The sequence below is a fragment of the Equus asinus genome, chromosome 7 (genome assembly GCF_041296235.1).
Source record: "Equus asinus isolate D_3611 breed Donkey chromosome 7, EquAss-T2T_v2, whole genome shotgun sequence".
Taxonomy (NCBI): domain Eukaryota; kingdom Metazoa; phylum Chordata; class Mammalia; order Perissodactyla; family Equidae; genus Equus; species Equus asinus.
This window is the reverse complement of record NC_091796.1, coordinates 48,387,002-48,407,196: the sequence shown is the minus strand read 5'-3', so window position 1 is coordinate 48,407,196 and position 20,195 is coordinate 48,387,002. Positions and strand designations below refer to the sequence as shown.

The following is a 20,195-nucleotide window of genomic DNA, read 5'->3' as shown; positions in this document are numbered from 1 at the left end:
GATGAATTTCTCTCTTGTTTCAAAACTTTGCCTAGTGCCCGCTCTACTCCGTGAGAGGGTTGGGATGCCGGCGAAGAATTCATCTCTTTTATACCTTTTCCACCACTTACTCTGTTCCCTAAATTCGGGGTATGCTGTTCAGCCAGTCACGTAGGTCCAGTTTGGGATTGAAGAGGCCGTTGTGGGCTAACGTGGGGATCTAGGCATCACTTTAAAGTCTTTTTATTATGGGGAGAAATGCATTCCAATTTCTGAACAAGTGACTTTGCACCTGTGTTTCTTTTTTATTGAGGTATAATTGACAGAACATTATATTAGTTTCAGGTGTACAACATAATGATTGGATCTTTGTATGTATTGTGAAATGATCACCGCAATAAGTCTGGTTAGCGTCTGTCACCATACAGAGTTACAAAAACATGTTTTTACGTAAAACCGTTCATCACTTTGCTGTGTAAGGAGAGAGGGTCGTGACTCCCTGATCTCTCATTTGAGGATTGAGGGAGGGCTTTTCTCCAGGTGTGAAGGTGGTTGATGGTTTGCCATCTCAGCCCTTTCCCTAGCTGAGGTTGCTTTCTCCATCTCTTCCTTCTTGCTCAAGAATTTCAGAACACAAGAAATATATATATTACTCCTGTCTTACAGGAAAACTGACCGTTATTACAGAGAAAGGCCCTAGAGAGTGTCTGCCATGTGCAGGACACAAAAGGGAGAAGCAGCTCTTGCCTTCAAGGAGGTGTTGCTTACTTATCATCTTTAAATGTGCCTCAGGAAGGGTCACTTTAACACCTTGTCTTGTCCAAAGCTGTGCTGTCTGTGAAATCACTTGTTTAGGTGACTTGCTTTTCCTAATACACATCAAAATAAGCACATAATGGTAAAAATGGTAAAACTGTGTGCCAGGTCACACACCAGCACTCTTGAATGTTAATCCTTGTTTAATCCTCCCCACAGCTCTGTAAGGGAGTGCTCTTGTTACTTCTGTCTTATGGGGGGAGGAGGGGAGGCACAGTGACATTGAATGACCTGCCCAACGTTTCACGTTAAGTGGCTGTCTGGCTCCAGAATCTGTGTGTTTAACCACTACACTGTACTACGGCTCTTCTGCAACTTAGACAATAAGAGAAATTTACCTATGTGCTGCTACAGCCATCTTGGGGTGAGTCACCAGCAATATGCAAACCACACTCTGACACCCAGAGGCTACTCGATAAATCCCCAGAGAGATCCATCTTTAGGGAATGTGTCACCCGGAACTTTAGACCCTTTGTGGCTCCCAGTCTTCTACAGGATGAAGTCCGAGGTCCTCTCTTGGCATAGGATGTCCTGTGATCTGGCTTGTCTGCTTCCCTGCCTGCCTCCTGCCTCTTCGGCCCAGTCGTGTTGGAGTATATTGCATCATCTAACTAGTTCTGGCTTGTCATTCAAGACACAGCTCAGATCTCCATGAAAGGGTGGTGTGACTCCTCAGTGCTCCTGCAGCATCCTTCCACCCCTTTATCCAGCACTAATGTTGTAGGGAAGTTGTTTACATGGCTTCCTGTCTGTGTGATGGGGCTGAGATAGTAGAGATGGGTGGACTTGCTCGTCAGGTGTTTTGGCCTTCCTGAGGTTCTGGAGTGATGTGGGATCCATGAGATTTTATAGGCATATCAGCTCCCTTTTATTAGCTAGTCGGCAAGTGCAGCCCAGGGGCAGTGTCATTTAGGAGCTCTGAAAGTCAGGATTCCATATCACTCCTTCCATAGTGACACAGTAGGTGCATCTCTTGACCCAGTGGAGGCGCTCTGGAGTGCCCCCAGAATTGACACTCTGCTCCTCATGAGCAGCTAACAGAACCTCCTGGCCTGTCAGCCTCTTCCCTTTGGTGCAGCCAGGTGGCCCAGTGCTTAGTGTGGGGCAATGCGGAGCAGAGCTGCCACTGAGCACACACTGGTCTTGATGGGTGCCATCAAAGGAAAGCTGAGCAATCTCAAGTCTCCTGCTTCTGTAGTGGCCTCGGTCTCAGCTGCGCATGGCCCAGGCATCACAGCTCTTTGAGTGAGCTGTCCTCCGCTCTGTGTTGTGTCCAGTCAAGGGGAGTCCTGCTCTAACTGGCCGCCCTTTCACTTCTCTCAATAGCTGCCTGTGGGGCTCTGGGCCACCCCCCGGGCAGTGCTGGCATGACATGATCTGTAGTATTTGCCTCTCTGGTGTGAGAAGGCAGAAATCCAGCTCCCCAACTCCAGGATCCCTGTCCTGAATTTCAGGAAGAACTGGTCTCTGGAACAACTTGGCGGCTAGAAGGGAAGCTTTCTAGAGCAGGGGCTCTTGTCTGTCAGATCTAATGCCCTCTTTTTATGATAAATATTTTAGAATTCCTCTTCTCTGCTCCTAAAACAAAACTGATAGATGAAATGACTTGCTGACATGTACAATGTCTAAAAGTCAATAGAATGCCCAAATAGTTTTATAAAGGAGAAGTAAAAAGAAATTCATAATGAAAAATTCCATGTATTTCAAAATGTAAATGCCCAACACGCCTTCATCAGAAGATGAAGTAGTTAGATACTGGCACCTGTGTATAATGAATAAATTTGGATTTAAGAGAAGATCAGAAGCCATCCCATAGTAGAGAAATCAGAGAGCAGATGCACTTTAAACTAAAAGAGGTAACATATCAAACTTATCTATATGTGTTAAGAGAAAGTGGGGAAATAACCTTAATTGGAGTAGGAACAATACGCCAGGCCAAAACGCTGACTGTGGAAGTGGAGAAAATGAGGAAGCACGACATTTTGGCAGTGAGCCAGGCCGCCTGTGTCGGGGTGGTGTCAGAATAGTTAATTGCCTGTGTTAGGACGTGGGATGTGTGCTGACAGAGTGTCTCAGAAAACAGATCTCCCATCTTTAAATCCTTCCCCAAGCCAAGCACTTTGGAGACCAAAGCCTTGAATACATGTCTGGGATTAGAGGATGAATTGAGAAAAAGGTTTATAAGGAAGTTGAGGAGGGAGGTGGTATGTGACCCCTGAGGACAGTATCAGGGTAAGATAGAAAAATAAGAATCAAACCCAAAATAAATAATTTCTGTATGCAATTTTTATCATATAAATTTCACTATGCTACAGACTCTTAATATAGGACAGGAAGAATGACAAATTTATTAATGAAAATCATTTGTATCCAATATTTCATGAGTCTTCAGTAATTTATTTGGCTTTAAACATATTTAAAGGAGTTTTCAGTATCCCTGTCAATTGTTGGCATGTGATAGCTACAGATGCAGGCTGGTATAGCTGTGGTGTTGGCAACTCAGATGCCACACGCAGTGTTGCTATTGGTGACATGGTTTTCCAAAATTGTGAACAAATCTAGATAAAGGGTATATTTAGACAGTGCCAGAATGATTTTGTTTCTATGTCCATGGAGGTAGGTTTTAGAACTAAATAGTGATAAACAGTTTTTCATCCACATGATTTTCCAGATGTTCAGAAGTTGTGCAGGACATGGGACGATGTGCAGGACAGGGGACAATATGCTCGCCTATCTCGCACATTGCAGGATGTCTTGCATCCTTGGCCCATTCCATTGAGAGGCACTGAGTTTGGGGACATGAGGCTCAAGGCAAGGTTTGCTCTCTGAAGCTGGAATCCCGGGGCTGCCGGGAACAGCACAGGGGTGGGGTGTCTGTGCTGATAGGAGGGGGACAGGCTACCCAGGCTGACACAGCAGCAGAAGAAGGAGCATGGTGGAGAAGGCGGTGCCTCCATTGCGTCTGTGTCCACGGGTGCCAGGAGAGCCCAGGGGTAGGGTTCATCCAATGTTATGCCCCACAGGTTACTGCTCCTAAACACCAGCTTCTCCAGGTCACACATACACAGGTGCTTCTAGGGCCAGACAGCTCCAGGAAGGGATGTCAGCTCCAGTTCTTCTGTCCCTTGCCATGTGGATAGAGAAGCACTGGGGCCCTTTCCCAACTTCATTCTCAATGGGGAGCCAGCTTGCAGGACCTGTGTCTTTCTAGCCTCAAGTGACTTTATTTCAGACGCCTAGTCTCCCTGCCCTGTCCCCACTCAGGTCTTTCTGACTTTGAATCTCAAGGTATAAAGTGGTCCACAGCCTGCCCAAGAAGTGAGCAAGATTTTTGCTAAGTAGGTTACTCACACACACAAAAAAGAGGCTGAATCCCCAGGAATCAGGACATGGATGCCCCCAAGTTAATAGCCAAGGAGACCACAAAAACAGTTCTTCTAAAATGGGAAAAAATAGGGAAGGATGCTTCATGATGATTTTCTGTTCTGTTGTATTTAGAAGTAGCTAGTAGGAAACACCCCTCCACACACATACACACACACACACACAATTTAATCTCTGATAGGATGCCTCAACAGGACAGATATGCAGAGCTTTCTCTGGTCTCACCCTCAACCATGACGTCAGCTGCATCCCATAATACATGTTAGCTTGACCTGTTCTTACATGCTTGATCGCACCGTCGTATTCCTTGCTGGGTGGGGCTTTTCTAGGAAAACGTGAGTTTGAGCGTGATGCGTCTGAGTTCCTATGTTTAGCGAGCATCATTTGCTGCTCTTCCCGCTTTGGCCTTCTTGCCATCTAGATAAATGCCTTTTGTGTTGGAATTGTGCTTTCTGGCCTCCTCTCTGCAGCAACTCTCCTTCAGGTTTTACTTCATGTAAATTATTCATCCATAAAGTAAGCAACACCAGATAAACAGATTTTTAAATGGTTGTATCATTTTATCTCTATCAGAAGTAAAAATTTGGTGCTACAGGGCAGAAAATGAGGGAAAACGACATTTTATATCTGAATCCAAATCGAATTTGCTAAATGACGGGGATTCAGGTTTTGGATTAAATTAAAATCCATGCTGTATGGCCTCTTGAGGAAGCTTCCAAGATAATGAGTCACTGTCAAGGCTTCAAGTGCTGTTTTTCCCCTCATTTTGAACAGTGAGTTGCAAACTCTCTAGTTATGTATTGTCAACGGATCTCTGGAGCAAGAAAGAACTTGATATCTTCGTGTCTTGTATATCATGCTCACCCTCTTTATTTAGGTCTAAAATAAAGAAGCATGTTGAATTCATCAGCTGCATCCCTGTCTGATGTTGTGACTCTTGAACTATCTGAGACCAGAATGGGGCTGCTTTTGTAGGTCTGCAGTTGTTGGAGTAATTGGACTTCAGTCTTTCCTCCACATTGTAGGAAGGTTTGCATCAATTTAATTGCTGAGAAAAGAGTTTAATTACATCTGGAATGCCTTTTGCTTTAGCTGTCAACCACGTGAATCCAGATGTTGTTTGCTCATTTCTGTATTGATGATTGAAAGATACTCATTATTTTGAATTATCAGAATTATGAACTGAGCTAGAAAATCTTCCTCTTGAAATAGCAAAGAAAAACAAGGAGGAAGGGCGATGGGAGAGGGGAAATGGCGGTCTATAGAAGTTTAGCCAAGTATCGGGACCTGCTGTGGTGGATTTCTTGGAGATTCTTGTTCTGGAGAAATTGCTAGTATAAAAATGGCAAGAAATGAGAGAATCATTTGGGTGTTTTTCTGTAGTCCATGTATGGTGTCTTGGATCTGGGCTTGGCCTGTAGTTGAGGCTAACTTGAAATTGTGAGCTTTTCTCTTCATAGAAGAATGTTGAGTTTTATCTAAAAGTAACAACAAACCGCATCAGAGAGCTATTCTGTTTAAGTCTAAATTTACAGTTAAGGAAGCTTATGAATAGTGAAGTAAACACAAGTGAAATTTTCTTGACCTATGCTCTACTGAAAACTAAAGGAAAATGTGGGTCCCTTGGTGAGAGACACACACTTCCACGTGAAGTTCAGAGTGGTTTACTAAGCACTATCTGACTAAAATTTTATTATCAGGACTAAGTCTCTAGTTTCAGTTTGAAATGCCTTTTAACTGAGTGATAGACATCTCCTAGAATCTTTAAATGATTATCTAAAATGAGCTAGTGTTTGAATTGCTTATATAAATAACCTGTATAAACAGTGTGTGTTTAATCCTCAAAGTATTCATGCAGTTTGTGGATTATTGCCATACGTAATAAAGGAACCCTATTATGACTTAAAGATGAGAAAATAACGAAAATATGTTGATCAATTTTATTACTTTTAAAATAACCCTTGTCGAAGGATTGGTTGGAAAGGCTTTTTAGGTGGTTGATGAAAATGTGTTTGGATGATCTCTTTGTAAGTTGCTTATCAATGCTGGCTCCTTCTGGTATTGGTATAGAATGGAGATGATTGAGCTGATTATTTAGTTGTATGACTTAAGATAGAGAAGGTACTAATGCTGATGAGTTAAGAATATATTTGATACACATTAATGACAGAATTAGAAAAACTGTAAAAGCAAATTGACTTTATTTAGCCTGAAGTTATTTTCAGAATATATCAGTAACTCTAAATGAGCATCAGGCCTTAGCAATAAATGAATATGAATTAGCAGAACTAGAGAGGAAGCAGAGTAAAGTTAGAAGTGTTACGGTCTTGTAATCACACAACAGTTATTTGGTCTTCACTCGCCTTACTGCATGGGCAAAGAATGGCAGTGAATGGTCATCAAGTGGGTAATCAGTGCTTACTGTTAACGTGCACTGTCGTGTGCGTTTCATCCTTAACCCCGATTCTCTCAATAGCCCTGAGGATAAATATTGTTATTATCACTTTGCACATGACAAAAGTGAGGGCTCTTGACAGAAGGAGGTCTTACAGAGCCCAAGTTAAAAGAGCATGAGTGGAAGATCTGGCCCCAGCCCCAGAGTGTAGGCTCTTTCCCTGCTTCCTCCAAAAGAACCCTGTTCTTTCACTGGTATTACCCAGAAATATTGCAGGCCACTTGTTTAGCTGGATCTTCTCTGGCACATCTGATCATCTTCCAGTGCTCCCAAGCTCAGTGGATGGCACCACTTGAAACAAGGTTAGGCTCGTCAGAAGTCTAGAAAGCTCCCTTGGCAGTTCCCTCTTACTCACCATCTTCCTGCATATCTCTTGAACCCATTCACTTCTCTTCATCTCCACCACCATCACCTAGTCCAGGCCACCTCTCACTTGGAAAACTGCAGTACTCCAGCTGGCTTCCTCATCTCCTCTGTCCCTCCTCCACCCCCACCCCTGTGAACTTTTCAACATGTGAGTCTAATTATATTGCCTCTCTGCTAAGAATCCTTTCATGGCCTCTTTGGTAGGCTGAAAAATGGTCCTTCAAAAGATATCCACAGCTGATCCCTGAAATCTCTGAGTGCTACCTTCTGTGGCAAAAAAAGTGTCTTGCATATGTGGTTAAGTTAAAGATTTTGAGATGGGAAGATTATCCAGGTGGATATCCAATCCACCCAGATGGGATAGATGTGATCACATATATCCTTATATATGAAACAGAGGGAGATTTCATACACATAGAGAAGATAGTATGAAAATGGAGCAGAGAGAAAGATTTGAAGACGTTGGCCTTGAAGATTGGAGTGATGGTGGCCACAGGCCCCGGAATGCAGGCAGCACCAGAAACTGGAGTAGTGAGGGCATGGATTCTCCCAGAGTCTCTGGAGGGAGCACAGCCCTGCCCACATCTTGATTTCAGCCCAGTGAAACTAATTACAGACTTCTGGCCCCCAGAACCGGGAGAGAATAAATTTCCATTGTTTTAAGCCACCAAGTTGCAGCAATTCATTACAGCAGCCACAGGAAACTAAAACAACCTCCCTCTGCTCTCAGGATTAGGACCAGAATCTCTATCAGGAGCTCTGTGGTGTGGCTTAGCCCTGCTTGGTTTGCCTCTTAACCATCTGCTGTTTTATCTTTTTCTGTATATTTTACAGTTATTTCTTTCATTTTTTTTTTAAAGATTGGCACCTGAGCTAACAACTGTTACCAATCTTCTTTTTTTTTGATTTCTGCTTTTTCTCCCCAACTCCCCCAAGTATATAGTTGTATATTTTAGTTGTGGGTCCTTCCACTTGTGGTATGTGGGACGCCGCCTCAACATGGCCTGATGAGTGGTGCCATGTCGGTGCCCAGTATCCGAACCGGCAAAACCCTGGAGTGCGCGAACTTAACCACTCAGCCACAGGGCCGGCCCCTCATTGTGTTCCTTCTAGGCTGGGGCTGTACAAAGCCAAGTGAGCTCATGCTAGAAAATAGACTCATAGCTCTTGTTTTCATATGGTGGCTTATATAAAAATGGAAAAGTAAAATAGCTTTAACTTGACAGTGATTTTGATTTTAATGAGTTTCAGAATCTGTGCTAACCTTCATTTAAAATATCAACGCTTTGGCCAGTTACATCACTCTGTAGCCTTTTCTTTCTTTGCTGTGCTCTTCCCTTACTCTTTGACCTCTGGTCACCTTAGTCTTCTTTCAAATTCTTGAAGATTCTCGAAGAATCGTGTTCTTTTCCTCTGGGCTTCCCACCTCCGTTTGTGATTATATACAGATAGCACTTGCTTTGCTTGCTTCTAACATGCGTGGATTTCAGTTACCAGAGGTTAGTTAAATAACACCAGTTCCCCAATAACATGGTTCAAATTTCACTTAGCCCTGTGTACGAACTGTGAGTAACTGTATATACAAGCTGCTAGCTCTTGAGCCCGCAAGTCACCACGTTTGTAACAGATGCACGTCATGATCAGTGACCAATCATGTCACTTCTTTCAGAGTTGGCCTCTGACTGGTCACTGTGCATCTCTTATTCAGTTCCCACACAGACAGCAAAGTAGGTTGTTGTGTTGCCTCCTTATCTCTTAATGTTAAATCCACATGACATTTTACAGAAGTGGGTAATTAAGAGGGACTTGGCGAACAAAGATGAAAGTGTAGCAAAGAAAAAAGTGAAATCTGGGAGTGAAATCTGCGTTGAACATAAATTGAGTTATAGGAGGAGGAGCTACCCTGGGAGTGTTATCCCTGTCACCTTTCAAGGGACTCTACGTGTACAGCCATGGGTGCCTAGTGAAGGCATTTTTACCAACACAAAGGAGCTAAGTGGTTGTGAGGAAAAAGATGAAGATGTCCCAGAATCGGTGACACAGGCAAAGAACTTCACATTAAAGAAACTCGCAGAGATATGTCACAACATTGAAGGCACAAAGGCTAAAATGTTGGAAGCTGATCCAAATCTAGTAAGAAGTATGACAGTTCACCAAGACGTAGCAAAAATGCTCACTCTGCATCATAAGTTATATGACGAGAAGAAAGCAAGTGCTCTTCAAATATTCTCGATAAGGTTTGTACAAAAAGTAAAGCACTTTAATGTCAATGTTTCTAATGTTTTAAATTATAGCCTACTAAATAAATACTAGTTTTACTATTTTTTCATTTCATAAATATACATATTTATAACTGGCAGGAAGTTTTTAAATTATTTTTTAATTGTAAAATGTTCATAAAAAATACACCATTTTAACCATTTTTAAGTGTACAGTTCAGTGGCATTAAGTACAATTGTGTTGTTGTGCAACTGTCACCACCATCCATCTCCAGAACTTTTTTAATCTTCCAGGCTGAAACTCTGTACCCATTAGACACTAACTCCTCATTCTTCCCTCCTCCCAGCCCCTGGCAACCACCGTTGTACTTCCTGTCTCTTTAAATTTAACTACTCTAGGTACCTCATATAAGTGGAATTACACAGTATTTGTCCTTTTGTGACTGCCTTATTTCACTTAGCTTATTGTCTTCAAGGTTCATCCGTGTTGTAGCATGTATCAGAATTTCCTTCCTTTTTAAGGCTGAATAATATCCCATTGTCTGTACAGTCATGCGGCGCATAACAACGTTTGGTCAATGACAGGCCACATATACAATGGTGGTCCCGTAAGATTAGTATCATAAGGGCTGGCCTGGTGGTGCAATGGTTAAGTGCACACATTCCACTTTGGTAGCCTGGGGTTCGCCAGTTCGGATCCTGGGTGCAGACATGGCACTGCTTGGCAAGCCATGCTCTGGCAGGCGTCCCATGTATAAAGTAGAGGAAGATGGGCACAGATGTTAGCTCAGGGCCAGTCTTCCTCAGCAAAAACAGGAAGATTGGCAGCAGATGTTAGCTCAGGGTTAATCTTCCTTAAAAAAAAAAAGATTAGCACCATATAGCCTAGTATAAGACTTCCCCCCACTAGACTGTGCTCCTTGAGATTAAGAACATTGTCTGATTTGCTCACTGTTGTATCCCCAGCACGTAACCTGATGTCTGGCATGTAGTGGTTGCTCAGTCAGTAAATGATGCATGAATGATCCTTGCTTTCAAACATGAGTTTTACCTGGATCCCACTGTGTGTGCCATACATCTCCCATTCTTTAAATGTATGGATCCTTTATGATAGGAGGTTTATCTGGGGTATTGGAAAGTAGTGTTGCAGGGTCTCAGATAAACTGTCTCGCTAGGAGGATTAGATAAGACTATGAATTGATGTCTTTCACTTGTTTTAAGGCTTACATATGTTAGACATTCTGTGTAGTGTTCGTTGGTTATTATAACATCTTGTATTATCCCTTTAGCACTAAGACACTATATATGATCCCACTTGAAATAGAAAATTCAGGACAAATGTGTGCTGGTAGTGAAGTGTAGTTGGTGGCAAGGTTGCTGCTGTGAACTCAGCTGTTGTGATCAAGGAGATCATAAAGGGACTGTGGCATTTTGTGTTGATATGCACCTGTGGAAGTGGGGACCATGCATCAGGTCAAGAGAAAAGACACTTCACTTCTTCTCATTCTTCAGGCTGCATAGTGAGACTCCCCTGCAGGTGGGGCCTCACTTGGGGTCAGTAAAAATACAACCAAAAGGTGATTCCTGCTGCTCCACATGCCCATGTCCTCTGAACAGTCAAATGCATGTCTAGTGATGACGTTCGGCTCTTATCGTTCACACCAGGTTCTATAGAAGGGTAATGTTTGCTTAAAATCAAATTCTCATTATTTTTGTTAATAAGTTAAATATTTATTGATTGCCTACTGTGTTCGAATCACCCCAGTAGGTGCTAAGAGGAGACAAAGGCAAACAAGACCCTTTTCCTGCCCTCAAAGAAGTACCAGTCGGGTGAGGGAGAGCCGCACAACATCTAATTTAAATGGAGTAACATCGTGAGAACAGAAAGAAGAACAGGTGCGTTAGTCTGCTCGGGCTGCTGTAACAAAGTCTCACAGATCAGGTGGCTTAAACAACAGATATTTATTTTTTCACAGTCCTGGAGGCTGCAAGTCCGCAATCAGGATGGCAGCATGGTCAGGGTCTGGTGAGAGCTTTCTTCCTGGCTTGCAGATGGCTGCCTTCTCGCTGTGTCCTTGCATGGCCTTTTTTCTGAGTACATGTGAGTTCTCTCTCTTCCTCTTCTTATAAGGCCACCAGTCCTATCGGATTCCAACCCCCACCCTCATGACATCACTTAACCTAAATTACCTCCTAAAAGCCCTGTCTCCAAGTATAGTCTCATTGGTGCTTAGGACGTCATCATATGCACGTGGGGGAGACACAATTCAGTCCATAGCAACAGGGATGCCAAACTTTATTGAGGACTTACAGTGCATCAGACACCGTGCTGCGTGTTCTCATTCAATCCTCCTCATGACCCTGGGAGGCAGGAACTGTGATTTTCTTCTGTTTTACAGATGAGGAAACTGAGGCTTGGCAGAAATAGATTTTCAAGCCCACTCACTTTACAGAGCCGATGTTGAACCCAGGGCCCTGGGAATTGGGGTAGTGTCAGAGGAGGTACCTTAAGGATGAGTAGGGAAGTGGCCAGGGGCACTCAGGCAGGCAGGGGAGCAGCCTCTGACTTGGCGTGTGTTGTATTCAGGGGCAGGCTGTTCCCTGGATGCACATAGAGAGGTGCATTAAAAGCAATGGTGGAGGTTGATGCTGGTACGTAGGTGGGTTCGTGTTCTATGCAGAGCCACGGAATTTTTTAGCCTTGCCCTTGGGCAACAGGGAGCCATTGGCAGTTTTTGAGCAGAAGAGTGACATAAGATTTTTGTTTCAGAAATCTAATTCTGTGTGTAATGTACACAATAAATCTGGAGGTCGGGAAACAAGTTAGGTAGCAATTGTCCTAGCCGACGTGGTGCTGCCTGAGCAGGGTCGATACACGTGAAAGGTTTTTGGAGGTAGAATCAACACGACTGTTGGGTTTCAATTTTTTTTTTTGGTTGTTGGGAGAGGAATTGAGGATGTTCTGGGTCACTAGCTAGATGGTGCTGCCACTGAGAGAGAGAGGGAGAATACAGAAAGAGGAACACATTTGAAGGATTGAGTAATGTAACAATTTCTTTACCAGTTTGCCATCAATTGGGAAATGTTAGACTGAGTGTTTTAAGTCTCTTGGGAAAGAAATGTATGTGGTACTGGATACTGGGGAAAGACTTGCAGCCGCTAGTTGAGTGTACTGGAGGCCTCTTACCTAATGTGATCAGACCACTAGTGGTTATTTAATTTGGAATTATAGAAATGAAAGAACATTTAGTAAATATTTTGTTCTGACTTTTGCTGTAAGGCCAAGGCCCTCCCTTTGTGAGTTTGCCGATGGGTTTTCCAATTGGCTCTCTTGCTTACGCCTCGCCTATAATGCATTCCTGTGGTTTTCAGCACGGGGGTCTTGAAAGTGGAACAGAGATTGAAGTCATTTGCAAAGCAATCTGAGTGGAAGCTCCATGGTTTTACAGGTCTTGTGCACTTATCTCTCTCACTAATCCTAAAGGAATTTTTAAAGTCATATGCCTTTATCAATCTTGTTGAAGCATTTATTTATTCTATATAGATGTGCCACTTTTTGTAACCTTATTTCATCTATTTACATGATAAACAATTATATAATTGCAGTAATAAAGTCAACAGGCACAAACATGAATAATCCCAGGGACTCTGAGGAAGCACAGAAGAACCCACAGTTTGAGTGTTCAGTAGGCAAAGGGCATCTTTTTCCCCTCCTCTAATATTGCTGAATCTGGAGATTAAGGTGAGTGGATATTGGTTGGGTGTCTACTGTGTGTGTATTTTTTGTGCATGTATATATAAAACAAAGATAATTGTAGACATCAGTTTGACATGGTAGTACCATATTTTTTCTGGGTTACATTCTAAATGTCTCATTATGTTTAGAGCGGTTACAAAGAGGAAATGTTATAGGAAGCATTACACCATCATAGTGTCAAATGAAACTGGTGTTAGTGGAATTTCTCTTTAGATGTAGTAGTGAAGTGAAATGGGTTCAAGAAAAAAAGTGGGGCATCAGAGGGACTGTTGGATCACTAGAGAGAGAAGAGTAGAAGTATTTCCTTTTGAAATTCAGATTTATATATGCCATTTCATAATTTATGACTTCTTAGATTCCTAATGCCATCAGTTAAAATGATCATTGCTTCCAAGTGAGCCCACCTACTTTCTAGCAATGCTAAAAGCACAGCTAATTGTAGAGTCTAAAACAGCCTGCACATATAGTCCATTAGAGCCAAGGGTTATTTTCCCTTGGTGACAAGATTAGCATTGATTAGCTAGCACAGGAAGAGAACACTGTTGGCTTTTGAGAACCTTGGCTCTACCTTGCAGAGAGCCTGTGTTTGATGGCACTCTGGTGGCTGGCTGGCTGGGCAGTGGAGAACATACCCAGCCAGTAGCCCAGGGGTGTGTTAACAGTTTAGGAGAGGCCAGGAGTGCTATTTGCCGGCTCAAAAGACACCAAGCCAATGTAAGATGCAGCAAGTTCTCTGATGTGTGGTCCAGCAGCAGTACTGACCTTTGTCATTAGCTTAGGAATAGCTAGTAATTGTGAAACATCTTTGTGACCTCTTTCCTCTCATCTATTTCCCTGGTTTGCTTTAGTTATTTTAATGCTGGAGAGAAATTGAAGCTTTTAATAATATTAATGGGAGTATGATATCACTTTTTCTTTTTAATTTATTAAATATTTTAAACGTACAAAAAGTACAGCATGTTATTAAAAATATGGATGCCTTTCATACTCAGAATTAACAGATGTTAACATTTGCCATATTTGCGTCAGAATTTTTTTAGAGAAATAAAACATTATAAATACAGTTAAGATCCCCTTTGTTTTCCAGTGTAATTCCAGTTTTCCTCTTGCCCTCCCCAGGGGCAGCCACTGTCCTCAAATTGGTATGTGTCTTTTTCCATCCATATTTACACCTTTATTGCATGTTTCTCTCCATAAACAACATATAGGTTTGTGTTTTTAAATGTACATAATGAGTATCCTTTGCAGTTTGCATTTTTCACCCAGTTTTTTATTTCTGAGTTTTACCCATGTTAATATACAGGCATATCTCAGAGGTGCCACGGGTCCAGTTCCAGACCACTGCAATAGAGCAAATATCACAATAAAGTGAGTCACGTGAAGTTTTTGGCTTCCCAGTGCATATAAAAGTTATGTTTACACTATCCTGTAGTCTAAGTATGCAATAGCATTATATCTAAAAAACAATGTACATACCTTAATTAAAAAATACTTGAGTGCTAAAAAATGCTAACTGTCACCTGAGCCTTCAGTGAGTTATAGTCCTTGTGCTGGTGGAGGATCGTGCCTTGATGTTGATGGCAGCTGGCTGATCAGGGTGGTGGTTGCTGAAGGTTGGGGTGGCTGTAGCAATTTCTTAAAATAAGACAACAATGAAGTTTACCACATCAGTTGACTGTTCCTTTCATGAACGATGTCTCTGTAGCATGCAATACTGTTTGATAGTATTTTGCCCAGTAGAACTTCTTTCAAAATTGGAGTCAGTCCTCTCAAACCTGCTGCCACTTTATCAACTAAGTTTATATAATGTTCTAAATCCTTTGTTGTCATTTCAAGAATCTTCACAGCATCTTCACCAGGAATAGATTGTATCTCAAGAAACCACTTTCTTTGCTCATCCATAACAAGCAACTCCTCATCTGTTAAAGTGTTATCATAAGATTGAAGCAATTCAGTCCCATCTTCAGGCTCCACTTCTAATTCTAGTTCTATTGCTTTTTCCACCAAATTTGCAGTTACTTCCTCCCCTGAAGTCTTGAACTCCTCAAAGTCATCCATGAGGGTTGGAATCAACTTCTTCCAAACTCTTGTTAATATTTATATTTTAACTCTTTCATGAATCATGCCATATTCTTAATGGGCATCTAGAATGGTGAATCCTTTCCAGAAGGTTTTCAATTTACTTTGCCCAGATCCATCAGAGGAATTCTATCTATGGTAGCTATTGCCTTATGAAATGTACTTCTTAAATAATAAGAGTTGAAACTCAGAATTACACCTTGATCCATGGGCTGAAGAATGGATGTTGTTTTAGCAGACATGAAAGCATTAATCTCATTGTACGCCTCCATCAGAGCTCTTGGGTGACCAGGTGTGTTGTCAGTGTGCTGTAATATTTTGAAAGGTATCTTTTTTCTGAACAGTAGGTCTCAACAGTGGGCTTAAAATATTCGGTTAATCATGTTATACACAGCTATGCTGTCATCCAGGCTTTGTTGTTCCACTTGTAGAGCACAGGCAGAGTAGATTTAGCATAATTCTTAAGGGCCCGAGGATTTTCAGAGTGGTAAATGAGCATTGGCTTCAACTTAAAGTCACCAGCTGCATTAGCCTGTAACAAGAGAGTCAGGCTGGGGCTGGCTCTGTGGCCGAGTGGTTAAGTTCGCGCACTCTGCTGCAGCGGCCCAGGGTTCGGATCCTGGGCACGGACATGGCACTGCTCGTCAGGCCACGTTGAGGCGGCGTCCCACATCCCACAACTAGAAGGACCTGCAACTAAGATATACAACTGTGTACAGGCGGGGGTTGGGGAGATAAAGCAGGAAAAAAAAAAAAAGATTGGCAACAGTTGTTAGTGCAGGTGCCAATCTTTAAAAAAAAAAAAAAAAAAGGAGAGTCAGGCTGTCCTTTGAAGTTTATACTTCTCTCTAGCTACGAAAGTCCTAGATGGAATCTTCTTCCAATATAAGGCTGTTTTGTCTACACTGAGTATCTGTTGTTGAGTGTAGCCACCCCTGTCAATTATCTTAGCAAGATCTTCTGGATAACTTGCTGCAGCTTCTACATGAGCGCCTGCTGCTTCACTTTGCACTTATGTTAAGGAGACAGCTGCTTTCCTTAAACCTCATGAACCAACCTCTGCTGGCTTCAGACTTTTCTGTAGCTTTTTCACCTCTCAGCCTCTGCCAAATTGAAGAGAGTTAGGGCCTTGCTCTGGGTTAGGCTTTGGTTTACGGGAATGTTCTGACTGATTTGATCTTCTGTCTAGACCACCAAAACTTCTCTGTGTCAGCAATAAGGCTGTTTCGCTTTCTTATCATTCGTGTGTTCACTGGAGTAGCACTTTTAATTTCCTTCAAGAACTTTTCCTTTGCATTCACAACTTGGCTGTTTGGTACAAGAGGCCTAGCTTTTGGCCCCTTGGCTTTCAACATATCTTCCTTACTAAGGTGAATCATGTGTAGCTTTCAGTTTAAAGTGAGAGACGTGTGACTCTTCCTTCCACTTGAACACTTAGATGTCAGTGTAGGATTATTAATTGGCCTGATTTCAATATTGTTGAGAGCGGTATGTACTACACTTCTCATAAAAATTCCTGTCTGCTGTGCCTGCAGCGTACACATTGGTGATAAAATAAATGAAATTCTGTGGAGGAAATCAGGCACGGTCTCTGTCCTGAAAAAATTGAGTCTAGCTGGGGTTATGTAATATATACATATGAAAGATAACACATTTATGAAGCAAGCTAAGAGTAGTAGAAAATATAATTTGTAGAAATAGCTTGAAAATCAAATGGAAGCAATATATGTTGAAAAAAAGAGTGAAATCAAAGACTACTCAGTGATACCATTCTTTTCTTCCTGCTTCTTCCTCCCAGTCTTAGAGCTCAATCTTATAGAAGCAGGTTATAGAGCACTTAGTCAACACACTGAAGAAGAAAAGAAGGTAAGAAAAGCTCGAGCCTTCTGAGCGTGCTGTGGGCTGGAGACACTGGGGCCAAGTGCTCGGTGGCAGGCCTGGCACCCTAGAGGTGTCCCAGACCTGCCAGTCGGCTGCTTGGGACTGTGGCTGCTCAACACAAAGCCACAAACATGAGGGGCCCTTCATGCTGTCCCATACTCAACGTTGTCATGCACTTGTGCCATCTCATACTCAGAGCTTACTCAATTCTGCTTCTGCGCCATAACTCTCAGGCCAATCCCCTGAGCAAGGGCACATGGAGAGATGCAGGTGCATACCTGAGGACGTTCTCAGGGTGGGAGAACCATCTGAGGTGTGTGGCATTAAGGTGATCACAGCAGGTTTAGGATCGAAGGACTGGTTTTGCATTTGCAAAATGTTTCAGAGAGTTCTCACCAAGCTTGTTAGTGCTTTCTCTAACGTTTAGTATCTCACAAGTCAGGACAGTAAGTTAACTTCTTGCCCCAAATCTCTCTACCTCTAGCTATTGGATTTTCACCTATGGGAATGAAACTTCTGTAATGGAGGTTGACAGAAGGAAGAGTATAGTGTGTGTGTGTGTTTAATAATCAGTTTTGTTGGAGCTATGGTGTAAACCCAGGAATTCTGGTTTCTGTCTGTGGACACAGCATGGGTACAGGTCACAGAGAGGCATCATGGAAAAAGCTGGATTTTTTTCAGGATTCTAATTGGGTTGTGAAAAGGAGAGGGGATAATGTGCAAAGACTGAGAGGACAAGATCAGCACTGTGGAGTGGTCAAGGGCTGTCAGATTTGCGGAGCTGGAGCAGAGAGCCTGCTTGGAAGAAGAAAGGAGAAATAAAGCCAGTGAGGGCCAGACTGTTGGGGGAATGTCGAGCAGTGGCAGTAGTTTGTTCTGATGGACGGTCAAAAGGGACAGCTGGTCAATGACAGAAGGCATGTTGAAAGGTGTCCCTGGGCAACACTGCTTTTGTGGCAGTTTGGTGTGGACTAGAGTTTGGGAGACGCCAGTCCTGAAAGGTGAGGCCCGAGATGGAGGCTTGCCTGAAGGGAACAGGAAAGGGGAAGAACAAGGGAAAGACAGGACCCTCAACTCCCAGAGGACTATGGGAGGACGAGGTGCTAGCGATCGTAATGGAAAGACTGAGAAATACTTTTGAAAATAGGATCTTAAATTTGGTTCAACAAAACAGGACTTAATAAATACAAGAATTCTTTCTTTCAAGTAGGAAAATATTAGTGATGTCTTCAAATATTCTTTTCCAAAAGGGTACATTAGAATATATATTTTAGTTAGCAAAACTCTGCCAGCCTTATTAATTTACCACTTTTTGGAAACAAAAATCCTAACAACGCCTCTAAGACTTTGCTACTCAAGGTATGGTTTGGGGTCCAGCAGTATCGTTTAGGGGCTCCTTAGAATGTAGAAGGCCTCACCCAGACCACCTGGATGAGAGTCTGCCTTTTAGCAGCGGGGATTTGAATGCATAGCAGAGTATGAGAAGCACTGCTCCAACACACGGTCTCCTTGTGAGTTTTTTAAAGTTTTTTTTTTGTTTTTGTTTTTTGCTGAGGAAGTTTCACCCTGAGCTAACATCTGTGGCAGTCTTCCTCTATTTTGTATGTGGGTCACTGCCACAGCATGGCCACTGCCAACTGGTCTATGTCCACACCCAGGAACTGAACCCAAGCCGCCAAAGCTGAGCACGCCAAACTTAACCACTACACCACAGGGCTGGCCCTTTCTTGTGACTTTTTTTGTTTTTAATGAAGATTAGCCCTGAGCTAACATTCACTGCCAATCCTCCTCTTTTTGCTGAGGAAGACTGGCCCTGAGCTAACATCTGTTCCCATCCTCCTCTACTTTATATGTGGGATGCCTGCCACAGCATGGCTTGACAAGCAGTGTGTAGGTCTGCAACTGGGATCTGAACAGGCGAACCCCAGGCCGCCAAAACAGAACGTGGGAACTTAACTGCTGTGTCCCTGGGCTGGCCCCTCTTGTGACTTTTTTAAAGAAAATTTATAACAAAAAAATTTTATTATATATCAAGTTTTGTTTTCTGGAAGTCTGTAATAAATGCCAAGAATACCCTTTTAAAAGTGCTGATAGGAGCAGTTATAAAATTGGTGATTTAGTGATAAATATGTACTGTTCACCGTCAGTCTTTCCACTCTGAAACATCACTTCCTGTGAAGCAGTCTTATTTCAGTGCCTGGAACAGTGCTTGGCACATCTAGTGCTCAAAAGATATTTTTGATAATTTTGAATAAATGGATGAAAATTAAGTATTTTAAATTACTTTGATGTGTACATTTTAAAACTATGCCTTATGTTGATTAAGTTAAAAACTTCAGCTTGCAAGGGAGATAAATGCTTATTTATTGATCATTTAGAAAAGAAAGAAAAGTAGAAAAAAGAAAAATCACTCTTTACTCCTGCTACTCATAGATAACATTTTAGGATGTTTCTTTTTGTGACTGTTTTCATGCAGTTTGTCATACTGCACGTATTGCTTTATCTTCTGCTTTTTCGCTGATCATGACAGAGTAACTAGTTTGTTCATGATTACTATGTGCCAAGCTTCAAACTAGGCATTTTAGATACTTTTCTCTTTTGTTTGTTATACTTACATAAGGCAGTGTAATTACATCAGATTTTCAAATGAGGAAAACAGGCTGAGAGTTTGTGTATGTTGTTCATGGTCATATAGCTAGTCCCTGATCAAGTTAAGATTTTAACTCAGGACCAGTTTTGATAGCCTGTGCTTTTTCAAACACTCTGGAGTAAGCATTTCCTTAGTTATTATGTTTTTTGGTGGGGGGACTAAAATAATATTTTTCTAGGTGAATATATCATAATTTGGCTGAAAGTTTCTATCCTTCAACATTCCAGTAGTCTTATTTCTTGATATTACATATAATACTGTGTTGAACATCTTTGTGTAGAAATATTTTTGTGCATTTCATTTTTCTTAAGGTTGGTTCTTAGAAATATTTTTAAGTCTCTTGAAAGATAGGAAAATAGATAATAGAACTTTCCAAAAGTTCCGCATCAATTTTCTCATCGGTCACTGTAAATGTTACATTGTGTATTTGAATGCATATGGGCAAAGTAATATGTGAACCATGCTTCTTCAGAAAAAATCCATTTGAATGTTTTTTTCTTTCGTTTTGAATAATTTTTGACTTTTATGTCACAAAATGTAATGGATATTTGTTACTGAAATATTTAGCTGTCTGTAAATATCAGCTTTTATATTATGTGGAATTTTAGC

At 41.9% G+C, this 20,195-nt stretch overlaps 1 protein-coding gene across 5 annotated transcripts in view; it reads left to right on the top strand.

Moving 5' to 3' along the window:
* Positions 1-20,195, top strand: part of TTC39C (tetratricopeptide repeat domain 39C) — a 104,925-nt gene that overhangs the window by 6,361 nt on the left and 78,369 nt on the right. Inside the window, exons 1-3 of one of the 5 annotated variants that reach the window (XM_070513291.1) lie at positions 12,826-12,961; positions 14,064-14,118; positions 14,280-14,344. The exons of 2 other annotated variants lie outside the window; for them this stretch is intronic. The gene's annotated coding sequence lies outside the window, so the exon portion shown is untranslated. Of the gene's footprint in view, positions 1-12,825; positions 12,962-14,063; positions 14,119-14,279; positions 14,345-20,195 lie in introns of those variants that run through there. 2 more of the 5 variants (XM_044774490.2, XM_070513292.1) reach the window with 2 other exon arrangements.